The 27,013-nt window shown below is 41.0% G+C and overlaps 3 long non-coding RNA genes across 3 annotated transcripts in view; 1 reads left to right on the forward strand and 2 right to left on the reverse strand.

Moving 5' to 3' along the window:
• LOC308191437 overlaps positions 1 to 15,560 on the reverse strand; it is a 62,931-nt gene extending 47,371 nt beyond the window's left edge. The window contains exon 1 of the long non-coding RNA XR_013947987.1: positions 11,116 to 15,560. This is a non-coding gene — a long non-coding RNA (uncharacterized lncRNA). The remainder of the gene's footprint in view (positions 1 to 11,115) is intronic.
• Positions 1 to 19,747, forward strand: part of LOC308191438 — a 71,763-nt gene extending 52,016 nt beyond the window's left edge. Inside the window, exon 3 of the long non-coding RNA XR_013947989.1 lies at positions 18,088 to 19,747. This is a non-coding gene — a long non-coding RNA (uncharacterized lncRNA). The remainder of the gene's footprint in view (positions 1 to 18,087) is intronic.
• Positions 1,269 to 7,855, reverse strand: LOC308191434. The gene is made up of 2 exons (XR_013947981.1): positions 7,523 to 7,855; positions 1,269 to 6,748 (listed from the first exon to the last, which is right to left on the reverse strand). It is a non-coding gene; the product is annotated as an uncharacterized lncRNA (long non-coding RNA).
• Positions 19,748 to 27,013: the final 7,266 nt, after the last annotated feature.

The raw sequence follows: 27,013 nt of genomic DNA on the forward strand, positions 1-27,013 counted from the left end.
ACCTGGACCTAGGGCAGGAATGTAGTGCCTGTTGTTATGCTTGCCACACAGAGACAGCAAACAGAAAAAAAAAAAAAAAAAAAAAAAAAAACAGAAAAAAAAAGAAAAGAAAAATAGAAAAATATAGAAAAGAAGAAAAGAAAAAAGAAAAAAGAAAAAAAATAAAAAAGAAAAAAGAGGAGAGAGAAGAGAAGAGAAGAGAAGAGAAGAGAAGAGAGAGAGAGAAGAGAAGAGAAGAGAAGAGAAGAGAAGAGAAGAGAAGAGAAGAGAAGAGAAGAGAAGAGAAGAGAAGAGAAGAGAAGAGAAGAGAAGAGAAGAGAAGAGAAGAGAAGAGAAGAGAAAAAGAAAGAAAAAAATTTTTGCCTTGATGAGAGAATTTTAACAAATTTTGTCATTATATGCTGCATGAAGGGAGGAATCCAATGAAGTGACAAAAAGAGATGTCTCATGCTACCCAAGCATAATGACATGGTTTTCTGATGGCTTTCTGTAATTGCTGCCTACATTCATATACATCTATGTATAACTCACTTTTCAGATGCAATCACACTCTTCTGCCCACCCACTTACAAAATGAAAGGTATGCAGATCAGTGTAAAATGCAAGTGAAGGTGAAAAAATATTGCAGAAAGTGAACAAATTATGTACAGATTCATTCATTATGTTTTGATTCACATTTAACTCAGATAAAAATGTTATCGGTTTAGCTACTTCACAATGGGCTAATGTTCAAAATGGCACTTGAGAATGAAGTAATTTATTAAATTTAAAATTAAGGGAAGAATATATCCAAGATATAAAACAAATACTTACTACTCACTGGCAGAAATCAATTTATTTATTTATTTTGAGATAGGTTTTCATAAAATATACAGCATTCCATTAAAATAATATAAAAAATAAAAGAGAGATTGATTACTTCCTCAGGTAGTGCACAGTGATATAGCTGTGGTCATTTTTCAATCATGCACAGTGAGAAAAAAAAATGTTTCTAATTATAAGGAAGAGGTTTCAGAAAAAAAAAAAGGAAAAAAAAGCTACACTCACAAGTAAATTACATTCAGAAAAATATTTGGTGAGGTTTACACAAGCTCATAAACGTGTAGAGGTTAACCATGAAGAATAAGCAACTAAGAAGTCTTTTCCAAACAAACTAGCATCTTTTGCCTTTTTATCTGTCAATCCTCAGAAGTAGACATTCTGAGTTAACCTGCCATTGGTGGAGTTTAGGTTTTTCAGAGGACTCTCTTCTACCTTGCTTCTAGCTGTTTGTTTTTGTTTTTGTTTTCACTCTTTCCTTAGGACTAGATTATGTCTGTCTTACAGACATAGCAGGAAATGTCTGACCTAATCGTCATTTAGTGGGCAATATTGGTGGTAGGTGGACAGTTGGACTAGATGATCTCAGAGGTCTTTTCCAACCTTAATGATTCTATGACTCTATGACCTGCATCTGATTCAGTTGTTTTACCTCACCTCGTATTTAGTGTTGAGGAATGGTCACTTCCACAACCTGATTCCTCTCGTCCACATGTAGATTTCTGAAAGTGTCCAGATGCATTGTGTTCGAAAGGGCAGAAAGGAAAAGGGCTCCTTTCCGGCCAGTGACTGGAAAGGGGAGGCCAGGGAGATCAGCTAAGAGACATGAGACAAGAAAACAGTTAAGAGACTAGATGCTTAAATTGCAGGTACATGAAAGAGGAACATTGTCTTGAAAATAAAATTTTCTTCAGTGTTTCAGAAGCAAACATATTTTGTCCCTGGCACTGTGTAGCTATTTTTCATTTCTGCTATAACGCCATAGTATTAAAAGGTAAGACTTTATTCTTCTTCTCAAAGACAACAATTTTCTGGATTTCAAAATCGAGAGGAAGAGGTATCACTCAAATGGAATAAAAAAGGAATAAAAAGATTTTCTAATGACACAGTTGTGCTGACTTAAAGAACATTTAATGACAATCAAAACCACTTATACAACACTTTGCTCATATACCTGCTAGGCAGAAAAAAAAAAAAAAAGGTACAGAATCTGTTCCCCAAGAAAAACAAAAGAATTATTTTCCATCACCTGAAAATTGGATTAGAGTCTTGGTGCTCACAACAAGACATCCAGTTTATTAGAATATCATCTACTGAAAGAAGAAACATGATTGCAACATATGTACAATAAGTAAAACTTAAAGGTTTTTTCCCCTCCATTTCAGCCTCAGGCTTCAGCCTCAGGGTCTTCACTTTTAATAACTTATCTACAAGCAACTGGAAGTCTCCAGGCAACCACCATGTTGCAATTGGTCACTCAATAAAATTATCAGATGACAGAAGAGAAGAGAAGAAAAAAAGATAACCTGAGTGAATGACAAACCCCTGTTCATTTGTTATGATTCAGAGGATACATTTCTTTGAGTTGGACTTTGTACATACTTATCAAGTATCTTAATGCAGTTATTAAGTACAAGGTCATGACAGTATTAAATATGAATTGCTGTGGTACCACACCCAGGTGATATATCTGACATGTAAAGGTCTAGAAATAATCTGATGCTTATCAGAGCTTTGATCAGGGTCAAACACTGATCTGAATGGGGTGGGGGGAGAGCTGTAGACATGCAGGATGTTTTCCGTGACCGCAAGATATCCACATTGGTCACCTCAGGCAGTGCTACTTAGAAGGGAGCTACGAATTCTGCACTGAAGTACAGCCTAATAATCTGCAATTAGGGTTGTTACAGTGTGGTGGTGATGTGATATTTTCTCAACATTAATGAATGTAGTAATTATTGTAAAGCTCTCATTTTGTGAATTAATTTTAAAATTTTGGAGGGTACTGTTCTACTCAGGGGCCAAAGGCCTCTCCAGAAGGACATTTACTTCCAGTTATTCAGACAGTCTCTGCTTCCAACCTATTATAGTTTGATATTTAGAATGAGTGAGTGCATATGGAAAGAGCAAATGTTTATATCACCATTCTTAACTGAATTGCTTTCAGGATATGGTTCAGTTCAGACTCGAGCAGGGTGAATTTTGTATGGTGTTTTATACAGTTTTGTATGGGTCATTCATTCTTATTTCTGGTTTAAAACAAGCAGTCTTATGAGTTCCTGTCTTCAGCTCAAGTCATATACCATTCATGTTTTGAATAATACATAATACTAAGACACAGGGACAAGTTCTTAGCATCACGATGATTTATATTGCTACACATCACTGTCTTGGCAAGTTAAAATCCACAGCACACAAAATGTGAAGGTTCTTTCACATACTGATAATTACTTTTAAACTCTGTAAGATAGTCAAGGAAGTGTAAGAAGTCATAAGGCTACATTCTCTTCACGGGATATGAATAGTTCTTTCTCCCTCTCTCTCTCTCTCTCTCTCTCTCTTTTCTTTCCTGAATGGTCTGTCCCTGGAGAAATACTTCTGTAAATAAATGCTTGATGGAGAAGCGAGAAATGAGTGAGAGAGTTTCAGAAGTTTTCATATTTCCTGCAGATTTTCCCTATCCAGAAGCCACAAATCTGCTGTTCTACATCATCAGGCTTGCAGCAGGTGTGAAAGGCCATCTGTAGCAAATATGCTGTCTTACCTAATGCTCTTTTTCTTCTAAGAGGAGACATTGAATGATTTGTGGGAATTTTCCTAAATTCCTATTACTCATATCCTTTATGATTTTTCCAGTTGAAATAAGTTATTAAATGACTAGTGCTCATTTTGAATGTATGACTAGGTTTCTCAAGCATTGGCAGAGGTTTATACACTCACCTCAATACACCTCCCTAGGCAGAAATCACTGAAGTCAGGCTATTTGATAGCCTTGTGAAACAACAAGTTGTGCTGAGCAAACACTCTGCTTGAAAGCCCATCTTCAAAGTGGATGCTAGAACCCAGATGCTCAAGTGTGCTGAGGTGCCTAACTGCACCGGGCTGAGGATTAGGGTCTAAGTGTTTATCCTGGCAGGCGTTTCTAGCCGTAAGCCAGGACTGGGTGCAGATGGAGAATTAGCTTCTTTTCCACTTTTAGAAATAAGCATTTGAGCTGAGCGCAGAAGCACTCTGAAAGTTTCTAAGACATTCTTCTGCACAGCTTAAGGATTTATCTTTCTGTTATGGAGAAACTAATACATTTCACTATGTTCACAGCAAAGCACAGTCTTGGCTCTGGCCTTGTTGTGTACTTTGGGAGCCCACGGCTTCATTTTTTCAAGTTCAGTGATCTGTCTGTATTTCTACCTCAGGCTTCTGATGTGCTTCTGATAAGCTACAATTACAGGTGAACAGGTAAAACAAGAATTCAAGGGCACTGCTAAAATGCTGGGCTCAGCATCCCTCACTCCCCCATCTATCACCACTTTTGTTTTCCTACATTTAGAACATAACAGCAGCTGAGAAATAAATAAAGAAAAAGTCGTAGAAAAATCATAGAACCATGCCGTTCTCTGCCTATTTGTCTGGAACTCAGAGAATCTGATTACTTTCCATTTTCATGAGAAAAAAAAAAAAAGAAAAAAAGTAATGTTAAGGTCAACAAAGTAAGATGTATTCGGATACTACAGTAATGATAGAGATGGATGTATCCTTATATGTAAGGAAATAAATTCTGAGTAGTAAAGATAGAAAGCTCCAATAATAAGCTTTGTTTTTTCACTCTCCTCCTCCCTCTTTCCATAAACTTAGTTTGGAAAGTGGAATTATATGCATGTTCCTGAAATAATATATTGCTCAAAAGCCATGGCTTTAATGGTCATTTTGAGCCAGAAATGTGCCAGAAAGATGCACCTTCACATTCAGTTTCTTGTTACCACTTTTTCTCCCTTCTGCTGCACCTGCACCCATTCAGTGTACAGTAAACCACTACACAAGTGATATGGACAACAACTAACGTGGTGGAAAAAAAAAAAAAAAAAGGTTGTGAATCTGCCTTCCCACTCCATCCTCCTGGTCTAGTTGTGCTTAGACACACAGTGATTTTGCTAGCACAGAATGAGAGGTAGTAGTGGGGAATCACAAGGCAGAGGACAGACAGGGAGCTATCTCTTTGAGCTATCTGCCTGCATATCTACTTATGGCAGGAGCCAGGGAGGGACCAGGCATAATCCCCACAGTAAAGGGGACTCTTCCTGCTCCACCAGACCTCTGCAATTCTTTTCCTTATAAAGCTAAAACATTCCTTGGTTTCTTTGTGTAGCTGTATGCATATGCTTATGTGTGATAGCAGGAAAATGCATGTAGCTAACTGTAAAGGAGACCCTGTATTTTAATATGAAACTAAACATTTGTGACCTTTAACAGGTGAGAAGTTAATTCCCGTATCCCATCAGGGTCGTTTGAGAGATTAACTAGTCATTGCTGGGGTATGAGGGCCATTGCTAACTGCTTTGAAAGTAGATGCTTTCTGCAGGAAAGCTGGGGTCATCATGATACCGGATGGCACGATGCTGATCTATACACAAACATGAGGGCTCTTGTCTTTCTCTTCCACCAGCCCCTCCTTGCTTCACACACATATTCTCTGCCATATGATGCAGCAGTCTTGTGACTGTGCAGCCTTTCTTCTCCCCCACATCCACACTCAGGTTTCAGCCAGCTCTGTAATCTCCATCTCTACCAAGTCTCAAAAAGTGGGGAAAAAAAATGCATTTACAGCTGCAATGGTATGTCCCAGACCAGCTCATTTACAAAATAGCATAAAATGGGAGCCCTGCAAAACTCGGTACATTCTATCTCATAAATCCCCAAAAATAGTCATTAAAAGGACTGCTTGGGTTCATTTCTTTGTCATCTTTTGTATTTTTCTATTCAAGCCTGGAATTTAGCTGATTTCTGATAACTCCAAACACAACCAATGAGCAGGCAATTCCTTCCAGAGGAAGATACCAATGTCATTGTGGAGGCCTGCCTTACATGCACTAATCCTTTGAAAACAAAGTATACCTGTATGCAAACAACAGGGCTGAAAAGCCCAATGATGCTAGCTGATTGCTTTCCATGAAGTGATCCCAAGCAGGGTGTCCTGGTCGCACTTATTCACTTATTATTGCCATGGTAAATCAGCAAAGAAAAATAGAAAATGCCTATATTAATAGCCTGTGTCTCCACTTAAAGTAATGAGAGGTTTGAAATGTATTCCTGCTGACAGATAGAAATAGTAAGAGATTATCTGGCCAAAAATGTTCATTCGGTGACATGAAATTCATACAATATTCTTATTACTACCTTTCTGGATAGGCTGATAGACCATGTGAATAGGCAGGCAGCTTGAAAGAGTAGATGTAGACATACATATCTATATACACATCTAAACTTTGATTTTACTGTAAACAGAGCTAAAGAAATCTTTTGTACTAAGTGCTTTTCAACAAGTATTATTCTTATCTTCTGTTATCTGTGCTTTTGCCACATGTTTCCCAGATTTTTCAGGTTTTAGACAAATGAGGGCTATTCAACACTTGAGTTGCGCTACTTCCTTGTAGCTGCTTGGACAAACTACCAGTTCATCCTCTGAATCAAGTAAGAATGAGCCAGAGAAATCACCAGGACTCCAGAGGGTAACATGCCACTTCTTCAATGGGGAGGGCAGGGAGCAGTAGTAAACCGATGCTGAACTGAAGCCATCTTTCTATTGAACCCCCTACTCATTTTCTTTCTCCAGTCCAAAATCAGGGAAGATATCCTCCACTTTGAGACATGAGGAATCAGCCAAATAGCATCTCTCAATCCTTGTTGCTACGTGCACTGGTGTTAAAGATGAAGACTGGGAGAAAGAGGAAATGCAATCTATGTATTTTAAGAAATCAAACAGTGACAACTGAAGAAATCATTTGGATTGTTTCTTCAGTTCTGTTTTCAAGTGCAGCCTCACTGATGGACTTGGTTACAACACAAGCCACTCCCTGTTTCCTCAAGGAGGGTTAGGTCACTGCCTCAGCAGTAGCGCAAGAGCTTCCTGAAGTAGTTTCCACAGCAATCTCATTCTCTGATCACCATGTCAGCTACATTTCCAGAACTCAAGAGGCTGTAGGAACTACCCAAATGTACAGTTGGATACTGCATGATTAATCCATGACACTGAGATGACCTAAGTCTAATACAGCTTGTGATCCTTACAGAACCTTGTCTTGCAAGGAACAGAAAGAAAAACTGACAGTATTTATGGTCAGAGAAATGATCCCCAGATGCTGCTTTACAGCTGACCCTGCAAGCCAGCAAGTTTTTCATGTAGTCCTCAATTTATTTCCACCCAGCCAGCTTTTCATCTTGCATCTCACAGCCCCAGAGACTCCCACCAAACCTTACAGCACCTCTCTCCCAACCCCAGGTGTGGTTCACAGTGCACCTCTGATGAGTCTGCCACCTTCTCACACAGCCCTACAATCAACTTTGTCCAAACCCCTGAACAACCCTACAACTCACCTCTCCCACCTTTTGAATATTTATATATTTATATCCCACCACCCTCAGCATGTTTCCCCTTCAATACATGCACAAATCTCCGCAAAACTCTGCACACTGTCTCCCCAAGTCCTACCTCCTTCACTGCCTACTTGTCAGTCCATTGCCAGAGCAACAGCTAGGTGCCAGGATCTTGGGACCTGTCTATTTCTAGCGCTTTTTTGAAGCCCATAACTCCTAGATACTTGGTTTGAGTGTTGCTAATTCTACAAGCCTCCAGCAAGTGCTCTGGAGCAGGTCAAACAACACATTTAAAGGCAATGCTAATTTCAAGAGCAGAAGTGATGGCATTGAAAGCAAAACAACTGTTCACACACATAAATAATCATTTGCCCTAGTGCTTTGCCAGACTCAGGTTGATTTCATTCAAAAATCAGCCTTTCAGATGAAGACCTTCATGTCTGAACCTTTCTCCTGCTGTTTTTAATAAGAAACTGTCTTCATTTAGAAACAGGTCTTTCCCATGCACTCCACAGGGGAAAGTAATTATATGTGATAGAAGTCATGACTTCTAAGAGAAGATATAAGGTATCTGTTTCACTGCCTTCTTTATAGACTTGTGCTTAGATCATTGCTGGTTTAATTAACTCTTAAATGTTAATTATTCTGTGGACTATAGATTTAAATAAAAGATTTGATGAACAAAATCTAGCTTTTTAGATCAACGTAGCAAAACTATTTTTAGCCTAAGAAGGAGAAATTGCTCAATGTAACTAGCTGTTCTCAAATCCCCCTAGCCAGCTTTCACCACCTGATTTTATTTAAAGCCAGAGCAGCTCCCAATGAAGCAAGTGACTTGCACAGGATTAAGGGGAGATGTATGACTCTCTTGGTCTTTCCTGAAGCACCTGTATCATCACATTCAGTCCCTACACAATCTTGCTGCTAAGAGCTATCAGGTTTTACATGCTGAATGTGAGACTTGGAAAGTAGATGTTGGTTATTTTGCCATTTCTTCCCTTTCCCCTCCCTTCCCTTCTCCCAAATGTCCTGTATCTCAACAGCTGCAGAGCAGCACCATGCTGCTCTGATCCCACCCGCCGGTCAGCAGATCACAGATCAGGTTGACCATCTGCTTATAGCATGGGGAGCTGCGGTGTGTGGGAGAAGCCTTGGCAGCTGGGGATTTTCCATCTGAGAGACCATGTGTCCCCAGGACCTTGCAGGAAGTGGCACTTGCCAGCTGCCACCTGTGCATGATGCGACATGGCATCACCACACTGAGGTAGCCCAGGGTGCCAGCTGCTTTCCCCTTCAGGGTTCTGCAGAGTGGAGCAGTCCTGGGCTCCTTGGGATGATGATATTGGCTTGACTCACCTTTCACACCAGTGTCCAGCAGAGCATAAAAACCACAGAAGCAAGCTGCAGTAAAAACTATTGTCTTGTGCCTTGTACATTTATCCTGTTTGTATTTGCTCCTAAGCAGAATGAATGAAATAGAAATAATTTAACCCCCTGTACTAAATATGTCTAGGAATTTAGCAACCTAAATTGTAAGTCCAGTGAGATTCTGTGGTAGCAAAAGTGTAAAGATTTTGACATAACTGCCTTGAGACCCTATGGAAAAAGCTAAAACTACCTTTTTTAAAAAAGTTTGAAAAGAAGAGGAAATATGTTTAAAAGTTTGTTTTCTTAAATGGGTATCTAGAGCCATGTGAGGAAGAAGAGACTACTTCAGATGAAATGTGAGTGGCAGTAGCAGGTACACTCGTGAGGTGGTGGAGGCGAGAGTCACGAGGCTGCTTTTGGTGATGATACACTCAGTGGGGAAAACAAACAGGTGCAAGTGGGTTTAAAGTAGAAAACTAGTGTGACTTCCTCCACACCTGGTATGCAGGGGGTGTGCAAAACCAGGACAGCTTGTGCATCTAGGGGCAGGGAGGTCAGAGAAAAACCATTCAACAGGACAGAAAAACAGCTTGCTACACACACTGGTATCCTCTTTTCGCTGTGCCCAACATCCCTGATGGCAGCTTCCACCATACAGAGGGACGTGGTGCTACACAGCATTAAGCCTTGCTGAGGGCTGCAGGCCGCTGTGCCTGCCCACAGCAGCCATGCCTGCACAGGCAACCTGAACACAGGCCCGATGCTGATGCTAGGCCTTTTTTTTACTAGCCGCCTCTCTCCAGCAATTGTGCCCTTGGTCAAGTTTTGATGAGTTCACCAGAATCTGGGAGTGCTCGTTACTAATATAAATACTTCCGCTTTTGTTGTGGAGACCAAATTTGAATGTAAATGTCCTTGTTGAAGAAGGAACTCTGCTTAAAGACATTCATAAGATACAGCTGCCTGTTCCATAAATCATTTTGCTGGCCTGGTTCAGCTGACCTGTTAAGAAAGAAGATTAGGGCTGGGCTCCATCTTTGCAGATGGAACCACATGCCTCTGCACCCAAGGTGGTCCTTTGGACATGCCGTGCCCACAACGTGCCAGCAGAGGAGCCAGGGCCATGTCTGCAAGGGCCCAGATAGAGCAGCTGGGGTGCAGGAGCTCAGCCCCTCTGCTGTCACTCGCCGCTATCTCCCCCCAGGTCGCAGCAGTAGTGAATTTACTGATGAGAGAGGCCAGGCTGTGGAGGTGACACCCAGTTGCCAAAATGGCTGCAAGGAGCCATCTCCAGCCACCTCCACTCTCCCTCACCACTGCCCCTGCACACTATCTGTCCCCACAGTACCTCCCATCCCCACACCTGCCCTGTCCCCTGAGCAGCATCCAGGAGGGGGCCTGAAAAAGCCAGACCCACGCCGGGTTTCATCCCAGTGTGCTGGGTGCACTGTGCTGCCCTCCAGACAGTGCCTGATGGCCCTCCACAGCCCTGCAGGGAGGTGAGACTGCTGATGGGCCTTCAGCTGCTGCTCACTTCCCTCACACAAATGTTTGGTTTCAATAGCTGAAATGGTTGAATGCTAGCTAAAATCCTGACAAAAGACAGGGATAAACTGACAAGCTATCAAGTGATTAAATTCAGGAGATAAAAGTGGGGCTGCAGCCACCTGGGATAAATCACCAGGGTCCAACAAGGAACTTGTTTTCTGCTGGTGGCACTGGCATTAGCCCCACCATGCCACATGCCATGCACTCCCCAAAACAGCCCCTGACCTGGGGTCATGGCTTCAGGCTGATATTTCCATAGCGGCTTCTCTTTGCTTTACCCTGCTGCTTCTCCGTCTCCATCCCACAGCTGCACCTCACCATCAGGTGTAACAGCTTGGGCACCCCGCCTGCCAGCCCCGGCACTTCCCACACTGCCCACAGCCAGCACTGTTCTTCACTTTTGGCAAGCTCCAGCTTTTCAGCATTGCAACATTATTAGCTGTGTCTACTGGAGAGACTTGTGATCAGTAAAAGGGGCAGGTTTTATTATAGTTGTCTGCCCTTTCCTCATAAAAAACACTGCCTTTTCATCTTCTGGCAACACTGTTTGTCAAGCTGCTGGTCAGGAAGTGAAGAAAATGGCTATTCGTTTAGACATCAGGGAAGGTGACATGGCTGTCAAACATGCCAGCAATTCAGCGTCATGGGGAGCTGTGGTCCGGCTGCAAAGACGGAGGGAAATGTGGATGTATTGTTCAAAAAGTAATATCCCAGCAGTGAAAAGAGATTTAAATGTTAAATTGAGTTAATTTAAGTTGAGTTAATCACTGTAGAACTGCCACATGCACTCACCTGTCCTTGTCCTTGGTCCCAATCCTCATCTGTTGCTGCACACTGAGGATCTACACTGAGGTCAGGGATTTCCCAGACAGAAATGCAAGCATCGCAGAGCATCTGCACAGGGTCACATCCATCTGCTGTGTTTGCGCACTTGCTCTACGTACTTGCTCTACTGTGAGTCAGACCTAAGCAGTAAATCCAACATGCCAGCATATATACAACTACTGTGCGTGTAGAGATTATCTGTGCTGCATGTGTGCACTTGCAGTGATATATAATCTGGATGATGAAAACATACAGATGTTCCTGACCAATATTCAGATATCTAGATTATAATTACATAGCTCAGAAAGCGTGAAGGGACCTGGATGAAAGGATATGAGAAAATTATACTCAGTTAAAGTCTCTTTTTCCATGCCTTAGCAGTGTAGAAAGGACTTTGGAAATACAAATAGGGCCTGCAGAAATTTTCTCGGTAGAAGTCTAATCACACTTTGCAATCAGACACACAGCTACTCCTGAGCAAATGCTTCATGCCTTAGCTGACATGTGGCACTGAGCTAATACAAGTTGTGCAATTACCCACCAAATGTTTATCACTGAACCGATAGCTTGTACAGTAACAGCTTTCATGGCTAATAATGGAAAACAGAATCAGAGACCCTTACATCAGCTGTGTAACTGTTTAAAATGAATTTCTACTACATTGTAGGATGGGTTATATTTACACCACAGGAACAGATAACAAACATAATTTTGTAAAAATAAAATTACTATGATTTATTACTTTGTCTAGAAAATGTGATTTACATTTTTAAAAGCTTTTGAATTACATGAAGAAAGAAAAACTGGATAAAAATAATAAATGTGCCTTTTTAATGGTTGCATATTGACCATCATTAATGAATAAGCTCAGAAACAAGATTTTAACCCTGGAGTGTTGGACATGAAAGTTAATTATCACTTCGCAACCTCTTAAATATGTCTGTAATATCCAAACAATCAGGATATAGTGATCTCTATATAAGATAGCATATAGCAAATGTTCCTCTGCCATGCCTCTTCACATGCTGATCAAATGACGCTTGCTGTCCTGGAACTATATTTGATACACATGTTCTCTCCATCCTCACCCACTCTTCCCAAGAGAAACAACAGAGAGCTCTGCATGGGTGTATTAACAGTGAGAAAGTGATGACTGGTTACATGAGTCTGGACTTGCTCTGGCTCACAGCTGGCCAAACAAACCTCCCTGCATGCTGTAGCCCGCTCTTCTATTGATGAATCACAGCAGCAATTGAAGCATTTAAAAGCAATAAACTAGTTTCTACTAGCCTGCGATTCAACCTGCTGTTTTAAGGGGGATATGTTGTAGTGGGTAAAGTAGCTTGAGCCCTTCTCTTTTCCTTAGCTCTGGCTGGTATCAGCTGGTGTGTATTTACAGCTGCAGGGCTGACAAGCTTTCCCATTTCTGTTGGGACTGCATCCTGCATATATTTTTCTCTTCAGCAGGCACAGAACTTGCTGGCTGATTTGAAACAACTTTGACAACTCTCAAATATATTGTTTCTATAAAGTTACTGCAAGGGTCACAAGAACAGACAGCTATTGGAAGGATTTATAAGTGAGGCTTAGACCTTGAGAATCTCTGGATATAATCTGCAGGAAGAAAGAGTCAGATACAAGCAATCAGTATAAAACATAAAATAAAGTTTCTTACAGGGCTCTGTCTATTGGTTGATTTAGCAGACCAATATTAGGATTTTCTGCCCCCTCTGAAGATTCCCCTACACTTTTTCCCCTTCCAACTTCCCTCCAAGTAGTGTTCAAGCAGTGTTTTATTCTTATGTCGAATTTGATTCAAATCAACAAGTAGGTTCAAAAGCTAAGGGGAAACAGAGCTACATATACAGACTGCTCACTTAGGTGTGTTTCCATTAAACAGAATGCTTAAAAAGTGAATGAAAGAACCATGCCAATAATTCTTGTTTCACACCAAAGATTGTTTTTTTTTTTTTTTTCTTGCTGCTCATAGAATAACTTCATTTATGACAAAAGGTTTCATAAAAGCGCATGTGTTTCTCATGGGCACTTTACAAAAGTAACCATATACCGAATATACTTTTAGTTTTCTTCTTTGGTTTGTTGTTTCTCTCTTATCCAGGTAGAAATTTCGGGTCCACCGAAGGACTAACATGCAGAAGCTCTTTTTGTTGTTCTTGCTGCTGTTGTTTTCTTTCAGTCTCCTGATGCACTGTTGGTTCTGGTTAGGCTCCTCATACAGTGCAGAGGAGCATTTTATGCCACAGAGAGGATAAAAGAGAAGGGTAGCCAAGCTGATGGGAAACTGCTAAGAATGGGGCTAAAACTCCAGTATTCCACTTCTCCTTGCAGGCAGGTATCTCAGTACTTTCACTCAGTATTCCCAGGACTTAATTTACATTAGAAAGAACATATCAGTATACTCTTCCTCCCAATACATTCAATGGACATTGCATTTTTCTTCAAAAGAAGATGACTTCATGACTGCTGTTTGTGTTTACCTGCTTGTAAAAAGCCTTTGTATCTAGAGTGCTTAAGGGAATGTCAAAAACAAGGATTTGTCCCTGAAAATGTGGGGTTTAAATTCCCCCAAGCAAAGAAAGGGTGAATAAACCCGTGTAAACAGACCATAACTCATTTAGGCATTTTCTCCCTTTGCCAGGTACATAAAGACCTTCTTTTTCACTAGCTATGTTTTGAAAGCTGCTGCCATTGCATTTTGAATCTAGTATGCTCAGTTTGGGAGCTTCCAAGAAAACCTGCTACATTAGGTTTTTAAAGGGAGACAAACAGAAAAAGTTTCATTTTACTGATCCTGATGGGGAAGAGAAATGAGGCAAGCTTCAAGCTGCTTGTCGCTGCCAGTCTGGGGGACTTCCATGAGGAGTTCAGGCAGTACTAGGACAGAGCAGTGGCTGGGATGGACTTTCTGGGACTTTTTAAAAAATGTTTAACTCGGGTAGTGATGTCCTTTTATTGGTCCGAGAGAATCCTTTGAATTCCTGCATGTCCCAAAGACTACAGTTATACTAAATGTTTCTATTCTTGGGAGAAAAAGCTGTGCACCGGGTGCAAAGAAGAGAGAAGTATCTGCACTCTGAAGGCCCTGGGACAAAGGAATTCCAGCCTGCAACCTGCACCTTTTGCTGAAAATAAAGGCAAGTTTCTTAACAATCTATCCTAGAATAAAATGCTTTTCCAACCTCAAATCTGTCTGTTGGCATGACCCTGAGCTTGAGGGGAAGATATACAAAGCAGAACACCAATACTACATACTGCCTTCCATCAGTGGTTTGATGCCACCACTGCCCTGTTTCCAGCTGGTAGCCAATGTTTGATACTTCAGAAAGTGCTAGGTGGGTAGGGGAAGTAATCAAAATATATATAGAAGGGAGAAAGAAGGAATTCTTTCATAGCCCAAAGGCAATCATGTGAGCTCCTCAGGACTGATTGCAGCCTGTGATTTGGAGTTTCTCCCACTGAAGGACATTTATCAGCGATTGGATCTTGTCATGCCTTTATCAGTAGAAGTTTAAAAGCTCTCTACTCCCAGATATCCATCCTGTATGCTATCACTTGTACAAAATATGTAAATCACCTTGGGCTTTTTTTTTTTTTAAGTGAATAAATTACAGTCCTTTTGTTTCTGCCGCTATGGTTTGCTTGGCAGCCCACAGGAGAGCTTTCTGGCTCCCCTTTGAAACGTCTGTAGTATTTCCTCAGCCTCCCTTTGGGAGTGAGGACCAGAAATATGCATGCCAGCTGCTAGCAGTGGTTAACTAATGCCATACACAGAGGTAAGATCACATCTCCATTTCTGCTTTCTAAACAACTTTTGACATTTCACTAAACATTTATTAAAGGTAAGAGCAATAGTGCTTCTGCAGGTAAACCTTTGCCTTCAGGGAGCAAGTCCAGGCCATTCCTCAGGAAGGCACTTGCATTTACTCACCCAGGATTCAGGAAGGTTTGGCTCAGGCCTCTTGAGCAATCTTAAGAAGTGAATTTGACCTTTCTGTGCTGCCATCTCTCTTACCTCAGCCCCATTTCTATAAGACATGTACAATACTAGTGCTGCGCTGGTCCCACCTGCTTTATCTACAGGCACATCTGCACAGACGGTAACTCTGCCTGCGCTCTGACTCAGCCGAGTGAAAGCCTTCTCCAAGCTGGAAGCTGTTTGGACGTGTTACGGAAGGCTGTGCCCATGCTAATGCTTCCTGCTTCCCCACAGAGAAATTAGGCATGTCGAGTTATTGAATTTACTGTTGTGGGTCTCCTCAAGCATAAAAATCACCAGCGCTCTCCAGCACGGAGAGCTCCGGTGCCAAAGCAGTGTCAGGTCTCACATTTCTCTTGTCCAGCATCTAAGCGCGCCTTGCTTGCGCTCAGCCTGCTTTCCTCCCTCCCTCCCCAGTCCTCCCGAACAGCATGCACGAGGGTTGCATTACTGCAGACAGATCAAGATCTTGAAACCAAACAGGCTGTAACGAACCCCATGCTAGGGAAGAAAGCATTTAATTTTCCCAGGAGCTGGGAACACGCTGTCCTCATGTCGCTGCTGGGGAATGCCATCGTGACACAGCAGCATGGTCTTTTCTGGTGACATGGGGATTCCTCAGCCACACATCCTCCGGGTTGGGTGTCCCCTGCATGCCTGGCTGACCCAAGAGCTCTCCTGAGAGCCACGGCTCCAGTGATGGCAAAATTCCAAACCTCTCATATGTTGTCTATCGCCCTGCCTTTGCAAGCTTCTACCCCACAGAGAGTTTAGGGTGAAGTAGTGTGCATACTTGGTCTATAAAATTACAATTAATTACATGCTGCACTGGCAGTGTTGTGGATTCATTGCAGCTGGGTAATAAAATGATTATCTTAGGTGGGAATTGCTAAAAGTAATCAGTGTTGCTCCTAAAACCTTTGCTCTTACAAACAATAAATAATAACAGCAAGAACTGCAAGCCTCCTTCTTCCCGCATTACCAATAGTGGTGGAACAATGCTAATGCATGACTTTACCTTTACTAATGTTGAAATGATAGCTAAGTTTCCTGACACACCTGACTTAAAATAGCCATAGGATGTTCATGAAAATCTTTCAAAGTGTGGGTATATCTGGGCACTTAACTGCACATAAGTAGAAGTCATGCAATGCTTCCAATGACTTGCTGTGACTTCCTTGCACTCTCGTGCTGGCTTCTGAGCCTGTGACAGCATTACAGTTGGGTTATGTCTCTCCAGCAGAGGTGTTCACAATTAAAGTTGGTAAACTGGTAAACGAACACATAAACTAATAAAATTATATGGAGAAGGTTTTGGTATTGTTCCTGAATCATGGCCTAAACTAATTTATTCTTCTGCTTATCATTTTAGTCATTTATTTGTAAGGTTTATGCCTGGGATTTTCATGGTTAATTCCTCTGAGCAGTCAGCCACCAAGCAGTCTATGATGCTTGTTGCTGTAAATATGCGTCTAGACATAATTTAGATTAATTCACCCTAACGATGCTGTCAGTATGAATATATTACAATGCAAGTGCATAATATGCAGTTGAAATGCAAACTCCAAACAGGCTTTGCTGTGACCTGCCTTGCTGTGCCTTAACATACTGTAATTATTCTAGTAGGAAAAGTAACGAGGAGCATGTTTTTCCCTTAGTTACTAGGGGAAGCGTTTGCAGAGGTGTGTGGAGTTTAATGAACTCCAGACCATATTTATTCAAGGGCTGATCCTACAGTGTTTTCTGGTTTCCCTTTTAACAACCACTGTTCCTTTTTTATTCCTCTTTTCAAAAGGATTACTGAGAAAAAGCTGTGAATATCTTTTTGGTGCTCATCTCCATTAGGTGCTCAAGCAACAATTAAGCTGTGGCCACTGTCTTTCTGCACAGGTGGTACAGTCTGAGGGACTGCTGGGCTTCCTAACCTAACCTAACCTTTTATTTGTTTGTTTGTTTGTTTGTTTGTTTGTTTATTGCTACTTATAACTTGTCTCTTGATGCTTAGCTTGCAAACAGCGTGCAGGAAACAATTACTTTAGAAGGCATCCCATCATGGTATATTTAAATGTAACTGAACAGAAACATTTCTAAGGTTCCTTTATAAGATACTTAGAAGAAAATTCTCTGTATAGGGTCTAAATATCTTTATTGAACCAGCTTGAACATGTCTATGAATTTCTTGCTCTTTCTACTTATTATTTAACAAAAATAAGATCACATGAGGGTAGTGGGTTTCTTTGCATCAACTTGAAGGAGAGTCAGGCCAGGCCAGGCCCTGTGTCTGTAAAAACTCTATCCTGTAAAGTCTTTTAGCATATATTTTAACAATTTTTTGGAGCTTGTGCACAGGCTGTTCGCATCTAAAGAGAATTTAATTGGCATACAACTGGAGACTATAGTCAAACTGCCACATGTGCAAGGCACAATTATGACTGAGCAGAAGACAATTAAAGCCCTTTGTAGCAAGAGAGAATGGGAGTTTCTAGAAGCTGTTGCCCAAGGCAATTGGCCACATGGCAAACCATAGCCAAAGCCAAGGAACGTGGTCTCAGAAGCCTCCTTGTACCTCTTGAAAGCTGTTCCACCAGAGACTAGAAGAAAACAGATGGTAAGATAAGCTTAGTTACCTTCATCTGGGATGGAAAAACAGAGCTTCTTATAGCAAGAACTCGCCAGAAAGCAATCCTGGAAACAGGGGTCAGGGAAAGCTTCTACTGCGCCTAAGGGAATATGTTCTCTGGCAATGACTGGGGTTGCAATGAAGGGAAATGGCTGATTTATGTAGCTATTTTATACTCATAACAAAAACAATTCTGACAGAATGTTAGCTAGTTTATCAGACTAATTGGCTGATATGGGTGTGTAGACGTGCATATATATGTAGATATGGATGTGTATCTATGCTGACTCTGCTGTATTTTTGCTCTGATTTGATTCTCCAGGCTCTCCCAGGAGATGTTCAGTTCTCTCCAACACCTCCTCAGTCAGTGGAAGATGTGGCTACTTGTCATCTCTGAGGACTGATGAACTGAAGTTCCCAGCCCACTCTTGTCCATACAACATATCCTGTCATAGAGTGAAAAGAAGTTTTAATCCTTAGCTACCCACTTGGGAGACGGACAAATTTAGAATTTCAGAGTAAATGAATCTGAGGAACATAACAAGTTAGATAATAAGCTCTGGGCCACACAAGATCTCTGTGCTAGATACAGACAAATAACCTAGAATTTAGGAATCTTAGACTTTAACCAATACCCTTTAAATGTCTTTATAGAAAGAATATGGTTTAAAAGGTGTGGAGGTTAAAAAAGGAACAAGTCTAATCTCACCCAGGAGGGCTTCTCAAAAATTATCTCACTTGGAAAGAGCAAAGAAATCTGTTTCAAATTTAATCTGATGGCATCGAATCACTACTGGGTTGGTTTGCAGGTATAAATCTACATAAGCACCAAATGCCAACCCTCCAGTACTGCAAACAGACCTCTCACATGCCTACATAAAACCCTGCAGGTAAAAGTGTTACTTTCTTCAGAACATTTTGTAAACCATTAACCTAGTTTATCCTTGCATGAGAGGTTAGTCTTACAAATGCTTTTCCCCTCACCTTTCCAGCAACAAACAAATCACCCTATTAACTAGCTAGTTTCAGGTGTATGAAAGACATACGCTCAAAAGCATTACTTAATTTTGTATAATTCTCTTCAACTTTTCATTCCAAGAATTTCGGTGATTGTGGAACAGTACCATAACATGAGCATACAAGAAATTCTACAGGAAATCAATAAGCTGTATGATCATGCATGATATTATACATAACGTGAGAGCTTGGTCCAATCAGATTACCACAGAGCCATTTGGTCATAAGTTCCTTGTTCTGTTTTGAGACATAGAGCACTATCACAGCCTAAATCCTTCGGATATCACAGTCTAAATCCTATAGATCCCTTCTGAGCAGTCTAAATCCTGTAGATCCCTTCTGAGCAATTACTTCAGGTAAACATATTTTAGCATAAAATATCATAAAAGCCTTCCTTGGTTCAAGTTGAAAAGCAATGAATTTACTGGGGAAGCTTACTAACAGGATGAGGTGCAGGGATCCATGGGGTCCAGGAAATGAGCTATAATCAACTAACGTATTTTGTAACTGTGGAAAGCTTCTCTCATCATATTCAAGTTTGCAGAGAAAGAAAAGAGGTGGAAAAAAATATATTTAAATTAAAAGTGGTGGGTTTTTTAGTCAGCTCTTCTTTTTAAGGTCTCAGACACTGGGCGAACAGTATCAGAAGTAAAGTTTTCACTCAATTTGTTTTCCAGGTATTTCCTTCACTCAGACCATTCTATAATCAAATAAAATAAAGCTTATAAACTCTGGTCCTTCTTGCAGCTATGGAATTACTGAACATTGAGATCAAAGATATTTTTACAAGAACAAGTTTTCCAAGGCTCTTTCTGCTGCTCTCTCGTCTTACAGGGCACTTGACAGAATAATGATCAAGTATTACAATAGATCAGATGGACACTCAGTCATCACTGTCCATGCCTCTTGGCATGCCATCTCAATAGCAAAGGTGTTTGCAAGCAGCAGTTGCAGCACCCTGCGTGCAGGACGGGCTTCCGTGGAGTTTGTCCTGGGACACTGAAAGGGTTACAAACCACACTGCAATCTCTCCTGACTATCACAGGCAGTTAATCTCACTTAAAAAGAACACATTTTGCCTGTAGACATCACTGCCTGGGGGTGTGACCGAGCAGAACAAGAGTGGCCAGAGGGGCTTTGCTACAGCGGGCACAAGGTGGGTGGCCCAGGGAAGGGCCGCAGCACCTGACTGTCCCCACACACCTCACCGCTCCCCCCTGCAATGGAAATGAAGCCGTCCCCCCTAACTGAATGCTGGGCAAGGCACTGTCAAAACACCCCCAGGCTTCAGTGAGATCAGGATTTCACTTGTCCTTCTCGAAGAAGAAGAATGTAGTCCACTGCAGGGAATTGAGACTGACGTCTCCAGGTTATGCTTTAGAGCCCCCCCAACACCCTGTCTTCTGCTGAACATGAGCTGTTTACACTCTGATGCCTGCAAAATCAACCTGAGTGTTACGGAGAGATTTCTTTCCCAAGAAGGTGATTATGAAATGTTTGCTAATTCTAGGAACGGTGTTAAATTGTTCCCAAAGAATATATCAGCATAAGGGCAGAGAGAGCTATTCCCAACAAGTAACTAGGCTACTGGGGTTTGGGTTTTTTTTATTCTTGATGAGCATCCTCCAGCAATATGCATTTACTTTAAACATATTTATCTGAATGCATTTGAATTGATTATTGTCAGTATACTTCTATCACAGGGAATTATGGCGCATAATTATAACTAAAGCTGTGCTGCCTCACTGGATGCGGTCAGACAAGATACAGATTTTATTCCCTAAGTGTAGGAGAATGCAAGTATTTCCGTACCAAAGCATTCATGTTTAAAAGAAAGTCTCCTTGAGTGTAAGTGTTTATAATTCCAAATTCCTTTAGAGCAAATATTTGTGTCTATAAAATTAATTTACAAAAGATGGGACAGGATGTGTGCAGAAAATAAAGGTCAAAACCATAAAAGTCAACTAAAAAGAATAAAACTAAAGTCCTTGAAGTATGGTATGTGATTGTTGTTGTGCATGTATTACAGGTATGGGCCTTTTGGAAGAAATAGCTATACCTGGGTGAATGTAAACATGCAGTTCAGAAAATACATGTAGGCTGCTATTTCCATAGCTCATTATGTGTGTGTGTGTGTGCACATGCATAAAGGAGAGGGAGAGGGAAAACGAGGGAGAGAGTGGGAGGAAGATAGGTAGAGAGACAGAATCCCCACTCTTTTTCTCTCTCTTTTTTTTTTTTTTCCTCCCATCAAGATGATTATAGCGTCCTTAGAAAAGAGAGGGCTCTACTAAAGATTTTCACTTCAAAGAAAAGTTCTCAGTGAAAGCTCATCCTCTCCTTCTCTCATTAGTAGGCAGAGAAGCCTTTAACTTAATTGATAATCTAGCATAGAAAAGAAGAGGAGCGTATTTCTCTGCCAAGTCAGGCAAAACATTTTACAGGCATGTGACTGAAGTGAAAGAAGAAAAAGAAGCAGCAACACTTTAGAGGACTGTGAACATAGACCTACAAATACCAATGCAACTCAGGTACTTCTGACTACTTAGTCTAATACCTGTAGTATAAGGCTCCTGTGGTAGTTTCATTTCTGGCATCAGTGTCTCTGTTTTCTCCACCATTTTTTATTCCTTAAATCTACATTTTAATTCCCCAAGTACACTGTGTGTATGAGAGGGAAAATAACTGCTACCTGCCTGCATCTAGACGTTGGTGATGGCTCATGCCCCAGGTGCTCCCAGACACCTGCACTTTGGCACACCATCTACAACTGCAGGTGTGCACTGAGGCAAATCCCACAGCTGCCCACTGCTTCTCCATACAGTCTGGGCTGAATCCATTCTGCACCCTGAGTTTGTAAGACGCCCGTCCGAGTGGTTGAAAAGAAATGCTAAAAATGCTTAGCTCCCCAACCCAGTTTATACAGTCACGTCCAGCAGATCTCACTTCTACATGCTTATGAATGAATGAGTCCTATTCCAAATTAAATGGATCTATGTTGAATAAATATTATCATGGTTTTAATTATCCCATTCATTTAGGGCCAAGTCATAACCTAAAAGGTTCACTTTGTTTAATACATCAGGGCCTGGAGAATATCCACAGCCTTTTGAATCTAATCTCAGAGATTCCACTGGTCAATTTTTATTAATTTCTCCAGGTTACACTTGCTCTTTTCCTTTTGATATGCTCTGCAAATGGATTTTGTGGCAGCTTCCTTTTCAGTACTGAATATTTTACAATGCTTGGATTTAATTAGCTGCATTTCCATGTTATTACATCAAAGTAGAAGCTACTATTTAATGACAACAACAAAAATAAAGACTAAAGGAAGCTAAAAAAAAAAAAGTCCTCTATTTTTTTCTCCCCCTTAAAAGAAGACTCAGCTAGCACAAAGGGGAATTGCAGGTCCTTTTACTTCCAGAGACAAGGGCACAAATAGGACAATGACGGTGACATAATGAGCAATTCTGTAAGCCTGGGAAACTATCATTTGGCTAGTTTGCACTACAAAAAAGTCAGCGTTACTTAATGGACAAATACGGGTTAAGAGATGCTAGGTCTGAAGCACTACTAATCTGCATCAAATATGAAATCAGCTGTCGACTATTAAATGCCAAGTCTCCTGGCATACAGAAGTACCTGAATATGGACAGATACCTCTCCCTGTTTTTCAATATCATCCCTGTGGTTGCCAAACTATATATGAACTGTAGAAATTTTATGCAGCAGAAGAAAAGAATGAGAAAGGAGAAACAGATTTACTGCCTGTAGTAACATAGCAGATGTATGGAATGAACATTTATGAAAAAAGATATATATATATATGACAGAATTTTTACAAAGCCACATGCCTTGTAAACATTCTGTCAATCCTAACCTATACTACCCCACCTTTTACAGCATTTTTGTCAGTCACCTCACAAATATAAACTACATACTTACAATTTTTATCACTTTCCCAGTTAGTATCAGAAAAGCTACCAGATGAGAACAGAAGAAACATCTGTTTTAGTCCAAATACAAGGCTATAAAGCTAGAAAAGGCACACACACACACACACACACACACAAAAAAAAAAAAAAAAAAAAAGTGAAATGTTCACACTAAATGTTATTTAAGAAGACTTTTACTGAATATGCTTTTTTGGTTTGTATGAATATAAGCAAACAAGCTTTATGTTTTAAATCCATTAGCAAACAAGATTTTCTTCCAGTTCAGTGTGGCACATGAGAACGCCTCAATGTGAGCGATGCTAGAAGTCAGCTTGTCCACAGGAGATCTGTTGAGGTCTCTGCTGCTTAAATCTAGGGCTCAGAAGTAGTTGTCTCAGCACATTTATGTATATTAATGAGCAATTGTTATTTAGTCTAAAAGAGGGAAATGATACCTCTCTTCATTCACCAGTCTTTTATTGTGGTAAATTATGGACACTTGACAGTTACCAAAATATTCCTGAAAGACTAATAAAATAAATAAAATTAAATTAAAATAACAAGATGTAAATGTAAATCAAACCTTTTCTGAAGTCATTTAGGACACATGAGAATCAGTGTATTTCAAGCCTGTGAAACTGAATAGTGGATCTGGAATAATAATAGTAATAGTAAAAAAGATTATTTTTAAAATCATACCACATCAAAGGCATTTTCATTTGGAATGAGTCAATTTCTGCACAATTTCTATGCCTTATTTCACTTTTTACCTTTTGACAACTTTTCCAAAAATGGGAGAATTTTAAAGGTATGACGCAGAGAGGTAAAAAATAAAATGCACTAACAGAGCAGAAATGAGATACAGGTGATACAAGATAAAATAAGGAAAGGAGAGCTGTTAAGTCCTTTCCTGCCCGAATAATTCAATACGACACAAGCACTGAAATGATGTGGATTTTTTTGCTTGCAAACAAAAACCCCTCAGAAAAGGTAACCATATCCCACAGCTGTCAAAAGCTCAAGCAGATCAAAGACAGAGAGACCTGTGGGAGAGGGTGAGAATCTTTTTCCAGCTGGAATGGCACCCAGGTTACAGGGTACTCACTGGCCCTGCTCCTTGACATGCCTGTCTCCTCCTCTGTCACAGAACCGCTGTCACCTGGAGCACTGCTTGCTGGGCAATGGCATGGGGAGGCTGTGCTGGAGCGCAGGTGATAGTTGGCGTTGGTTCAGCAAGCACTGTGGAGACAGTGAGCAGTGGGGTGTGTCTGCATCTTGTTTTGTCTTTGCTGCTCACAGGGCAGTCGCTCACACCGAGCTCCCTTATTTGCTCTTACTTACAAACGTGACCTTCTCAGGGTTCAGCTCATAATTGCTCGCATTGGATTTCCATAAAACTGGGCAATGATCAAGACTTCATTTTTCATGTAGCTCCAGGGGGAGTGTGTAAAATTGACATTGAAGCTAAGTACACTAGATTAAAAGAAAGAGCAGTGCGTAATAAGTCCCAAGTCACCCAGCTGTAACATCAGAAGAACAGACTGAGAACAAGAAATCTTTCCTGAACTCAGCAGTGCTTTATGGCTCAATATTTATCATCACAAAATGGTATTTCACGCATAATGACAGGAAGTAGCCAAACATTAGAATATTTCACCCAAGCACATACGGAATTATGATTCTATGAAGCATAACACAGCATAACATAACTGTTCTGGATGAAGTCTGAGCAGTTGATGATATTTTCTGCCATTGTTTTTGTGATCATTATGGCTCCTGCTCACCCTTATGTCTGGATCTGTATCAGGTGGCAAAGTGTCTTTGGATTACAAGACTGATCTGGCCCTCTTTGACTCAAATTTTGGATGCATGTTCCTAAGGTTAGTGAGATAGCTTTAACCATTAATTAAGAACACCTTGTATCTAGATAATCGTTTAGCATTAACCTGAGATATACCAAACCTTCTTAACCCTTGACGTTGTAGCTCAGAGGAGACAGTACTAAGCAAAGGCCAGAACTACACATACCAAAATTCAGGGGTAGAAGGTGGATGGCAAATTCCAGTCAGAACCCTCTCTGCTTGCAAATCTCTCGGATGGACAGCCTCACATACTGATGTACAGATGTGTATGCTCAGCCTCTAACAGCTCCCATGCAGCTACACGTGTGAAATCATTTTCTTACGTCTAACATGACATCAAGGCCATGACAAAAGCTTGTGTGAAAGAGACATCTGTCCTGAATACAGCTTAAGTGTATGGGTGCAAAATCTCCTCTCCCACTACAGCAAGCTGGCTGGCTAGAGGTGGACCTTGGTACTTACTGCTCACTGTAAGGCCACAAAGCTGAAGATACCTTACCTTTGGATTCAGTTATTAATGTGTTACTGCTGACTGAGCTGCTAAATTATTACCTTTTAAAACTCTGCCCCAGAGATGCCAAGTGTAGCTGCATATTCACCTTGCACTCAGTTGCACCCCACTAAGATAAGTGTCAATGTATTTTTGTTTTGTCTTTTCCTGAATTCCTACCTAGCGGGGCAGGGAGTATTAAAACCAGCAGTTGTGGAGAGGTGGAAGACATTAGAACATTTTTGGCCACAGACTGGATGCTTGTAAGCTGAAGAAGCTGTGCTGGTGCCTCTTTCCAGGAAACAGTATACTGAAAGTGTCAGCCATTTTAGATGGAGCCGTTCCTTTTCTGAGACATTCAGTTAAGAATACAGTGCATTAGGAATCCACATGGTATTCAGGACAGTCCTGAAACCCTTTACAGTCCATCAGAAAAATGTCCCAGCTAAAGAACAAGGTAGTTATTCTTCTAAGGACAGATTGGGCAATGGTTTGTTTGAAGAGAGATAACATTTCTCTTGTTCAGGAATGATTTGCAGGGAGATTTGGAAGGTTACTTAGTGAGTTCAAGCATTCTAGCTTAAATGCTACATAGCTCTAATTCAAGTCTGCCGAGATCCTGCAGAAAACTCAATCAGATTTGAATATTTTCTGATTAAGTCCGAGGCTTAATCCACTATGGATGAAAGAAATTGAAACCTCAGCCAAAGTAAGAGCTAGGTCGATGCAGTTAATTGTAGCCAATGGCAGGATCTTTCAGTGAGTGACAAAGCAGCACTGGCAACTCTTTGTTCTTGGTAGGGTGAACAGTTGATGATTTTGAGTCTTTGTTCCTTTGTTTGTTAGATGTCTGAGAGGGTCAGAGTCTGCCCTAAGAGCACTCTCATGCAGTACTCTGTCCTCTCAGTCATCCTGCTGAGCCTGCATGTGAGTTTTACTTCATTAATAAATGGCAGATATGTATCAGTATGCTAATGATTCCTGGCTCTGCATGTCCATCTTTTCTGACCCTTGCCACACAGTGGCATCAGTGATATGGTGTCTGCACAGATTTGATGCCTGCCCCATGAGCAGTAACTGGCTAAGCCCTCCACTAGATAAAACAAGAGGGAAATGTTCTGCCAGTTGATGGGAGAACTGGCAACAGTTGCCCTGTGCTGCTGGTCTGGGGGCACCAGCCTTTTGCATTTAGTGTCTGGTCTTGCACTGCCTGTACGTACAAGGAGGACCTTTCTGTCTGCTGCTGGTGAAAAGGATGCAAGACCTTCTTGCAGTCACATTGGATACATCTGCATGGGATCCAGGGCAATTGCTTTGTCTGCAGTTTGAATAAAACAAAACCTGAGAAGCCAGGGCCTCAAGCTCAAAGCTGTTACATCTCAGCATCTACCAGCCCATAACCATGAATGCACTTGTGTTTTGCCTCAACACACAGTGCAGGTGTTGCCTCATTCACCAAAAGCCTTAGTCGCTTTGGGAACGGGCTGTTATCGTGCTTACAACAAAAACCTGCCACCTAATCCCCTGGGAAATTGAAGCTGATACAGCAGATAGCTGCCTTTGACTCAGAAGTCTTCGTAGAGGTGTTTGACTCTTAGGTTTGTTTGATGATAAAGATGATAAAGGGTAAAGGTTAAGGATTTGCTTTTATCATGTAGTCCCCGCACTGATTTCAGAGCTGTTACTGGAAAACACATGTTCTCTTTGGCCACGACAACAACATAGTATTAACTAAAGATATACAAGTTAGCAGGGAGCAGTTGAGAACCTACCTCCATGGATATTATTTAAAAAATTCTGTTTAAACATGCCCAAGCCCAAATTTGCTACCCTCCTAAATATGGTATGAATTTTAACATTCCTCTTGGCATTTGGGAGGATGCAGTACAAAAAACTGATGTATTAAGCATTTTTATGTAGGGAACTCAGTCAATTAGTTGTGGT

The sequence above is a fragment of the Anser brachyrhynchus genome (assembly GCF_964034855.1).
Source record: "Anser brachyrhynchus genome assembly, chromosome: 3".
Classification (NCBI taxonomy): Eukaryota; Metazoa; Chordata; class Aves; order Anseriformes; family Anatidae; genus Anser; species Anser brachyrhynchus.